A 7,697-nucleotide genomic window follows, 5' to 3' on the forward strand; every position below is an offset into this window, starting at 1 on the left:
AACAAAGTGCCTAAAGATACAATTTAAAATTGGCTCTTTGCTAATAATAAGTCTGTTATTGTAGACATAACACTGGTTCCCTTGAGTTTGGTGCCTTTTTATGCTTGAATGATTCATAGGTCAGTGTTAAATGGCTTAACAAACAAAAACATTCATCTGAAAATGGTCAGGTACAAAGACCGGACTGAAAATAGTGAAAAAGCAGCCAATATTAGAGGCTCAAGACCACTTTAAAAAATGACCAAAAAGTCTGGCTCCTTGGGGGGAAAAAAAGAAAAACAGAAATGAGGGGTGTGCACAGGATTTTATTTAAACAGCATCACCCGGCATACGTCATGGTTTGTATTCTTTGACGTGACCTCGGCATGTGTGCCCTGACCACAGCACACTTCCTAGCACTAGTGGCAAGCATAAAACAGTAATTGCCTGTGAAAACCCCCTCTAGGGAGAAATGCAATCTTCCATGAGTCGTAATTTAGTGCTTCATGCTGGACTTGTCACTTCAAAAGACCAGAAGTGGGAGCATATTTTTAAAAAAAATAATAGCATGGGGTTATAGGAGAATAAAAACACATTTATAAAGAATATTTTTGGTGATTTAATATCAGTAGCCCACAGAGAGGTTAATCTAAGCAAAGATCACCTCCTGACTTCATAAAAAAATGTAATCCACCTGATTTAATCTTTCATATTTGAAGTCTGGATGCAACAAAACACTGCCAAGTTTAATATTTTCCCTCGGTGTGTGCCTGCAGAGTGCAGGGGTTTGGTTTATGAAAACTGTAAATCCACTTCTAATAAAAAATGCTTTCCAAGATCAGTCCTATACTATATGAGCATTCCTTTCTTCTTTTAAAAAGGTACACGGTCCTGAATTTAGTGTGCCAACTTGTCCTCCAGTTCTTCATAAAGCAACTTGTTTTTGTATCCATGTTCTGCCTAAACTGTGAATTGTGACTATTTTCTCCTCTGTTGGAAACAGATTAAATGTTAAAAGGAACATCAGCTGCTAAGCATGACTCAGCTGTGGAGAAAACTCTTTGGCACTGAGCGTCCATTTCTTTTGGACAAAATAAGCTTATTGCGAAAAATATTTGAGAACCATCACTATCGCATGATTTAAGTGGGAGGATGGATTCTGACCCCATCTGGTGCCTTGAACAGCTGCTGGACCCACTGTGGAGCATGCTAAAGAGCCAAGCAGTTTAGACAAATTCGCCCAAATCCTTTTTTCTCATCGAGGAGCAATTTAGGGATTTCAACTGCAGCACAGGGAAAGGTAAGAAAAAAGAGTGAATATATATATATATATATATATATATATATATATATATATGCAGTTATGTGTGTGTGTACAAGTTCAACCACTTGTTCACTTCTTACGCGGACGCAGACGCTAACTGTCTGTGACATTTTCTCTTCCTGTCGTTCAGGTCAAATGCTCTCCTGACAGGATTTTGACTAGGATGGCTCTCCAGGGAGGAGAGCAGTAAGTGAACTATGTCAAACTGCCTAAAACAATCATTTGTGAATTTTACTACTTTAGTGGTGGAAAAAAGAGCAAAAAATATAAAAAGTTTTTAAACCAAAAACTACAGGAAGCGGAGTAAATTTTAAGACTTCAAGATTTTATTTTGTAATATTTGGGAACAATTTATACATTAAAAAAATATAACACATTAAAACATAGTGTGGATCTGAAGTGGTTTGAACTGGGCCTAGAAATCAGTATAATTACCTCAACATAAAACTATAAAAACTATGACTAATATAACCAACTATAACCACTGTCTTCACTGCCAGCTCTTAGGCAAGCTTTCTTGTGAATTCTCTCCGTAGTCTTTGGGGAAAGTTCTCCAGCCTTCTTGATGGACATTCCAAAACTCATCTTTGGATGTTGGCTGCTGTTCAAGCTGTTTTGAGAACATTTCGATCCGGGCTCTAGGGAGGCCGATCCATGACTGATAATGTTTCATTGTGTGCTTTTTCTACCCAGATGTGCTTTTACTACCCTGGCAGTGTGTCTGTAATGCTGTAAATTAAGCTGTTGCCAATCAGAGTCTTTCCAGATGGTATATCATGGTGGATCAAAATCTGATGATACTTTTCTTGGTTCCAAATTCCATTAATTTTGACAATTTCCATCATGTTTTACAGATGGCTGTAGACGCTCGTTGTGGCACCGGTCTCCTGCTCTCCTCCTCCAAACATAGTGACAATGATTTGAACAGAAAATTTCACATTTGAATTGATCTCTCGGTAAGACCTGTTGCCACTGATTTTCAGTTCAGTTCTTGTGTAGTTTGGCATACCTCAGCCTTTTCTCCTTCCTTCTCTTTTTTAAGACAGCATCTTGACAGCCACTGGAGATGGGTCAGTTGAAGGGCCAGATGCATTTTCCAGGTCCTGTTTCAGGTTTTTGCTGGATTTTTTTTCTTTTTCTGAAAGTCATGGCTTTCACATAGCATTCATCTACTGTAGTTACTTTTTTTTAGACCTGACTTCTTGGTTGTTGTGTTTTTTTTACTTTACTTGTCCAGTTTCTTAAAATTGTTGAAGGACACATCATATGCCAAGTGCAGCTAACAGCTCTTTGGAAATCACCTTGTTGGTGGAAAAATGCTATTTTATAGCAATGTGTTATCTTTGGCATTTTTCATGGCTTCAACTAAAGAAATGAGAACAAATTACAGTGGGTCAAAAAAGTATTTAGTCAGCCACCGATTGTGCAAGTTCCCCCACCTAAAATGATGACAGAGGTCAGTAATTTGCACCAGAGGTACACTTCAACTGTGAGAGACAGAATGTGAAAAAAAAAATCCATGAATTCACATGGTAGGATTTGTAAAGAATTTATTCGTAAATCAGGGTGGAAAATAAGTATTTGGTCAATAACAAAAATACAACTCAATACTTTGTAACATAACCTTTGTTGGCAATAACAGAGGTCAAACGTTTACTATAGGTCTTTACCAGGTTTGCACACACAGTAGCTGGTATTTTGGCCCATTCCTCCATGCAGATCTTCTCGAGAGCAGTGATGTTTTGGGGCTGTCGCCGAGCAACACGGACTTTCAACTCCCGCCACAGATTTCCTATGGGGTTGAGGTCTGGAGACTGGCTAGGCCACTCCAGGACTTTCAAATGCTTCTTACGGAGCCACTCCTTTGTTGCCCGAGCGGTGTGTTTTGGATCATTGTCATGTTGGAAGACCCAGCCTCGTTTCATCTTCAAAGTTCTCACTGATGGAAGGAGGTTTTGGCTCAAAATCTCACGATACATGGCCCCATTCATTCTGTCCTTAACACGGATCAGTCGTCCTGTCCCCTTGGCAGAAAAACAGCCCCATAGCATGATGTTTCCACCCCCATGCTTCACAGTAGGTATGGTGTTCTTGGGATGCAACTCAGTATTCTTCTTCCTCCAAACACGACGAGTTGAGTTTATACCAAAAAGTTCTACTTTGGTTTCATCTGACCACATGACATTCTCCCAATCCTCTGCTGTATCATCCATGTGCTCTCTGGCAAACTTCAGACGGGCCTGGACATGCACTGGCTTCAGCAGCGGAACACGTCTGGCACTGCGGGATTTGATTCCCTGCCGTTGTAGTGTGTTACTGATGGTGACCTTTGTTACTTTGGTCCCAGCTCTCTGCAGGTCATTCACCAGGTCCCCCCGTGTGGTTCTGGGATCTTTGCTCACCGTTCTCATGATCATTTTGACCCCACGGGATGAGATCTTGCGTGGAGCCCCAGATCGAGGGAGATTATCAGTGGTCTTGTATGTCTTCCATTTTCTGATGATTGCTCCCACAGTTGATTTTTTCACACCAAGCTGCTTGCCTATTGTAGATTCACTCTTCCCAGTCTGGTGCAGGTCTACAATACTTTTCCTGGTGTCCTTCGAAAGCTCTTTGGTCTTGGCCATGGCGGAGTTTGGAGTCTGACTGTTTGAGGCTCTGGACAAGTGTCTTTTATACAGATGATGAGTTCAAACAGGTGCCATTCATACAGGTAACGAGTGGGGGACAGAAAAGCTTCTTACAGAGGACGTTACAGGTCTGTGAGAGCCAGAGATTTTCCTTGTTTGAGGTGACCAAATACTTATTTTCCACCCTAATTTACGAATAAATTCTTTACAAATCCTACCATGTGAATTCATGGATTTTTTTTTCACATTCTGTCTCTCACAGTTGAAGTGTACCTCTGGTGCAAATTACTGACCTCTGTCATCATTTTAAGTGGGGGAACTTGCACAATCGGTGGCTGACTAAATACTTTTTTGCCCCACTGTATATGCTTTTATGAAAGACTGTTTGTAACAAAGATATAATTTAAAGTTGTCTGTTATGTGTAGACAACACTGGTTCATCCTTTGAATTAGGTGCCTGTTTTTTTTTCTTGCATGATTCATAGGTTAGTGAAAACATTCCTTTAAATCCTAAAGGTACAAACACTGGACTGAAAATGAGTGTTGCAGCCAGTGTTGGACACCTATTGCTCAAGACCACTTTTAAAAAAAAATAGCAAGAGCATCTGGTTATAAAGAAGAGTTGGTTCAAAGGCTTTTCCACAGTACTGTACATAAGCAAAAATAAACGTATCCATATGCAGAAGCCAGAAAACTAAAGGTAAAATCCAATAAGCCTCTCAAAGTCACCAACTTAAGTAGGTGATAATATATTTATCTCTTCTAATATTAGTGTACTTTTTACTTATGACTCATCTAACACTGATAATTTCACTTAATGTCAGGATATTTCTTATGTACCTAATGCTCATCCCTTTCAGTCACTGACACTTAATGCCAGGTTGCAAAGTAAAACATTCAAGCCTTTCTCTCCAGATTCACCACAGTTTATTAATCCTATCTTTAGTCAGTTAATCTCATTGAGATCAATACCTCTTTTGTATGAAAGATCATATTTAACAGTCACACAGGGCAAAGAACAGACAGATCCTTTCTCAAATCCTTAGGTCTTAATGTTTCATAGAGCAAGTAAGTAAACGTAATGAAACCCTACCGCTGTCTCTCTCTGTACATTCAGCTGAGAGGGAAAGTCCAAAGTAATTACACGAAATGTATGATAATAAGTCTCCAGATACACTTCATCAACAATGATCCTTGTCAGTGTAACAACATGGATTTCTGAGTCTTCAGCTTGGCATTGTAACAGCCAAGCACCATTATCAGGGGAAATTGCTTTACGTTCCATTAGAAAAGAAGAGGGCTATGTGAATGGCTCTATGGACTCACACACACACACATACACATCCTGACAGAATGTTGTCCCACTGTCCAATTAACCTCACACAGGGAACGGACGGAAGTGAGAGCAGGAGCGTGATGGGTCAGGACCTCCTGTAGGCACACAGACCTTTAAGAGCACTTCACTGACGTTTCCACAATCCCTGTGTTTTCATTCAGCCTCTAGATATCCTTTCAGACATTTTTTCCCCTTCTTTTATTCATTTTTTTCCTGCTGCTGGTTGGCAGCATAAAAGGCTAATATTGACTTTACTGACATATCTTTGTTTGGCATGGGAACGCTTGAGGCTTTGGCTGCTGCTGGCCTCTTTGAGTGGCTTACCAGAGAGGCCTGGCAGAAAGCCAGCATGTATAGCAGCTAATAATGGACTCTGCTACACTGGTCTGCTCATCACATGAGAGAAAAGTGAGGAGAAAGAAACAGCTATATTTGAACAGGACAGGAAACTGTAATTTGGATTATTGCATGTGCTCAGCACTGCGATAAAAGTGAATAATGTTGTACACATTGCTATCCATAAAAGCCAAATAATAAAAAAAAAATATATATATATATATATTTAAAAGCATTTGGCTTCCTAAAGGCTGCTCCGAGCAAACACTAGAGAACAGCTTCTTAGGGGAAAGTGCTTTATCTTCTTATTCTGCCAGGAAACATGCCACGACACTGAGAAAGTAGAAAAATATGTCCTGAAATTGAAGAGCAAGGATCAACGGGCACTATTCCAACAGGTTTCATGAGCAGCTCCATCAACAGAAACGGAGGCACGAAAGGGAGTTCCACAAATCCACATGAGCCTTGACAAATAGTTTTTTTTCCACTAATGCAGAAACTATCTGAGAGACAAATAGAAACAGGCAGTTTTGAAGAAGATCCACCCAGCAATGAAATTCAGCAATGTAACAAATCAAGGCTGTTTTTCAAGCTGTGACTGGGTGTTCCCTCTCTGTGTTATATAAAGTCTACCACTGGAAAATGAAAGCTGTTCATTGGGTTCATCAGAGTGGTTTTTCCTTGAGTTAAATAACCGGTCCTGTGGGTAACTGTTTAATTAACTTATTTTTATCGCAGAAACATGAATCATTACAGTTTGCCTTCCAAACCAATAAACTGCAAGTTTTAAATTGGGATTTTGTGGAAATTGACTATAATATTGTTCAAAAATACTGTCAGAAATGTCAGTGGATTTCAAATAAACAGTGCACTTTGGTTTTCTTGCTGAGCACCGAGGCGATGAACACAAAGGACCGACAAAGCACCAAAGCTGTAGCTGCCTGCTGCTAATGACTGGCTGCGGTTTTCCTTTGATTTGGCTCCAGCTGAGCTGCTGCAGGTTATGAAGGTCATAAATATCAAGCTGCAGCCACGGGGCAAATAGCCCGTGGACATGAGGAAACGGCTAGCTCGTCTTTGTCTGGAGGCAAAATCCCATCCATTGAGCAAAAGATGTGAAAATATTCTTTCAATCTATAATTTATAAGCTGCTAAATATAAAAACAGTGTATAAGAGGCCCTGCTTCAAAACGGAGAGCTGGTTAGACATCTAAAAAGGCAACGTGGAAGAGATTCAAAGGTTAAAATTCATGCCTTAGGATACATTGTAGCTTTGAAAACTGTTGTTTGAGCCCCTCATCAAAGTTGCATGCTTACGTGTCCTTTAGCAAGATACTGAGCTCCAGAAATGCGTGACAGGAAAAGAACCGTATTTGTATAAATCCTTGTGTGGGTCAAATGTATAATGTACTGTAAATGCAGGCTGTTTACCTAAAAGAAAAAAAGTAAGTGCAACAGAAAATGCAGCACTAATGCTGTATTCAGTCCTCATTTGAACTTGGACAACTAGATTCCTCATGGAATTAATTTGATCCAAACAAATACTCGTTTGTTTTGGGAAAATGTTTGTTTGCTCGCTTATGGGGATAGCGTAGCATTTTAATTTGCTTTCTTGTTGTATGTTAACATAATCAAAGATGCGATAAGAGACCACACACGTTCTGTGGTGGTTTCCTAAAGACTTGTTGGCTGTAAACAAACAACAGATTTATTCAAATTTAAGTCTTTACTGTTCCTACATTTAGTGTCCTTTGCTGTTCAGTAACAAATCGGAACAAACAGAAACAGCAGCAGTAACAACCACAAGGCTGTCGGGAACAACCTGAGTTGATCTTGCACCCTATCTGCAGTTGTCTTGACAGTCGAGTGAATTTTAGTTGTGCATTCCTGTGGTATTAAGGCACTCACGGATCCCTGGCAGGAATTTCCCTCAGCCTTCTCTTCTGTTTTTTTCTGCTGTGTCCCTGCCCTGCCTGTGGAGGTGAGAGAAAGTTCATCCACATAAAATCTGAAATCTGAAAGAGCATCTTTAATTTTCATATCCAGTGTTCCACTTCCTGGGTGTGTATGTATGAAATGCTGTATGTATGCG

The 7,697-nt window shown here is 40.0% G+C and overlaps 1 long non-coding RNA gene across 1 annotated transcript; it reads left to right on the top strand.

Annotated features, from left to right (window-relative positions):
• Positions 1–298: 298 nt before the first annotated feature.
• LOC120717374 lies at positions 299–2,682 on the top strand. The gene is made up of 3 exons (XR_005692187.1): positions 299–1,279; positions 2,158–2,259; positions 2,346–2,682. It is a non-coding gene; the product is annotated as an uncharacterized LOC120717374 (long non-coding RNA).
• Positions 2,683–7,697: the final 5,015 nt, after the last annotated feature.

The sequence above is a fragment of the Simochromis diagramma genome, unplaced genomic scaffold, assembly GCF_900408965.1.
Source record: "Simochromis diagramma unplaced genomic scaffold, fSimDia1.1 OVJJ01000501.1, whole genome shotgun sequence".
NCBI classification, from domain to species: Eukaryota; Metazoa; Chordata; class Actinopteri; order Cichliformes; family Cichlidae; genus Simochromis; species Simochromis diagramma.